The sequence below is a fragment of the Oncorhynchus masou genome, unplaced genomic scaffold (assembly GCF_036934945.1).
Source record: "Oncorhynchus masou masou isolate Uvic2021 unplaced genomic scaffold, UVic_Omas_1.1 unplaced_scaffold_973, whole genome shotgun sequence".
Lineage (NCBI taxonomy): Eukaryota > Metazoa > Chordata > Actinopteri > Salmoniformes > Salmonidae > Oncorhynchus > Oncorhynchus masou.
In genome coordinates, this window is record NW_027016239.1 from 6,368 (window position 1) to 8,662 (window position 2,295).

At 43.1% G+C, this 2,295-nt stretch overlaps 1 long non-coding RNA gene across 1 annotated transcript; it reads left to right on the plus strand.

Moving 5' to 3' along the window:
• The first annotated feature begins 608 nt into the window (after positions 1–608).
• LOC135538495 (uncharacterized) lies at positions 609–1,349 on the plus strand. The gene is made up of 3 exons (XR_010455432.1): positions 609–692; positions 783–917; positions 1,105–1,349. It is a non-coding gene; the product is annotated as an uncharacterized LOC135538495 (long non-coding RNA).
• Positions 1,350–2,295: the final 946 nt, after the last annotated feature.

Here is a 2,295-nt window from a genome sequence, read left to right on the forward strand (position 1 = left end):
GCATTCTGCATGTACAAACTGCAGTTCTCAGAATTAAAGCAAATGCAGATATCCCTATCTAACTTCATTGAATGCTGTCTTGACAGTCTAATTCAGTGCAGACCCCTCAGATCCACAAAAGGCCTGTAAGTCACATTCAAATTCAACCACATAACAGTCCTTATATTATTTATTGATACACAATTCAAGGCCAATATGAGCAAAGCAGTGTTGAATTCATTCTTTACTGTTAACAGCCAATCATTGTGAGCTATGGGCAGGACCAGACATCTGGGGATGGATGGAGCATCAATCTAGAGCCTCTCAGCCAGTTCATCTCTGCTGTTCCCATACAACAGATAGATCAATCTGTTGATTCATATGGCCATTTTGGTTGGCTTGGTTGAATTGACAATTATCCATTTGAGATGCTAAAGAATCCTGTACTATGGAAGATCTTTTGCCCCACCCCTAATGTTATGGGAGTTGCATTTATTGCATTTTCAGTTACCCATGTATTACTCACTACTTGTACAACCATGTTGGATTGCCTACATATTCTATGTATTCTATGGCTGCCATGAGTACATGCCTTTCTGTCTCCTCAGTCTGGAAGGGTGACTCGGCTGATAGAGAGAAAATATCATGACGTGATCACATCCTCCAGTTCTGATGACTTTTCCATCTACTCCTTCACTGACTGTGAATCTGAGGTAAAAGAGTTGTACCCTACCGTCCATGTCTTTGTTGAGTGCCATCACTGGGAGGAGGATGGTCTCTGACTAGTTAACTCTGATACACAGTGTGATGATGAGGATCATGAAAGGAGGAGACCAAAGCTGAAAGTTGAGAATGGAAAGGTGACAAAGCTTGATGTGAGGGATATGGACGAGGATGATGATCTGTCTCTCCACTCCTTCGATGAGTCAGACTTCCTGGTAAGTTCTGCATATTAAATATTTTATATATATATATATACATGGTCGATTGGAAATTATGCAGACAATGACTTATTGAGTGTAGTCATGTATCTGCAATGTGTATAGAGTAGTTATAAAGTATTTCTACAGATTGTGTTGAACATAGCACTTTCCTGATATGTTACTTTACTTTCTGGTCCTACAGAGCCCAGGGGAGGTCTCAGGTCCTGTATCTGTCAAGAATGGCCTCTCTCCTCTTGTAACCTCAGCACACCGGACACTTGCTGAAGCCCTACAGGCCCTGCCCTCTGCTGTAGGCTCTCCCTACCCAGTAAATGTTCCAAGGCCTCGGACTCCTCTCAACCCTGTCATTATCGCTCCGCCCCAAACAGAGAACTTCCCATACCGCCACAGCCCTCGCCTGGCTCCCATCACCAATGTGAGCGAGTCTGGCAGGAAGCTCCTCCTGGAAATGGCTGGAGTGGCCCCACAGGTGAGAGGAAATACAAGAAGGGAATATTGGCCGTAAGTCCTTCTATAGTATAGCATAAGTCCTTCTCTAGTATAGTATAGCTCTAGGTATGGCAGGTCAAGAGAAGAGAGAACCCATAAACGTACATTACTTTATCTGCTTGTCCAAAATATTCAGGAAGGGAAGGTCAATAAGAAAAAGAAGTGCAAGGCCAAAAAGGAATTGAAGCAAGAGAAGGCCAGTAAGACGCAACAGATGAGAAATGTTGGAGAAAGTAAGGAGGAGGACAAGAAAGAGGAAAAGAAGAGTCTGAGGAAGAGGTGAGGAAATAGAGGAGGGAGAAGTGGAACATAACCAGGGAATACTAGACTAGAGAATTAGAGAAATAGAATGAGGTAGCAGAGAAAGAGCAGCTATCTGATGTGTAAGTGCAAACTTAAGCAATAAGGCACGAGGAGGTGTGATATATGGCCAATATATCACGGCAAAGGGCTGTTCTTAAGCACGATGCAACACGGAGTGCCTGGATACAGCCCTTAGCCGTGGTATATTGGCCATATACCACAAACCCCCGAGGTGCCTTATTGCTATTATTAACTGGTTACCAACTTAATTAGAGCAGTAAAAATAAATATTTTGTCAAACCCGTGGTATACGGTCTGTTATAAACTGGGTGGTTCGAGCCCTGAATGCTGATTGGCTGACAGCCGTGGTATATCAGACCGTATACCACAGGTATGACAAATTATTTAATTTTACTACTCTAATTACGTTGTTAACCAATTCATAATAGCAATAAGAAACCTTGGGGGTTTGTGGTATATGGTCAATATACCACGGCTAAGGGCTGTATCCAGGCACTCCGTGTTGTGTTGTGCGTAAGAACAGTCCTTAGCTGTGGTATATTGGCCATATACCACACCC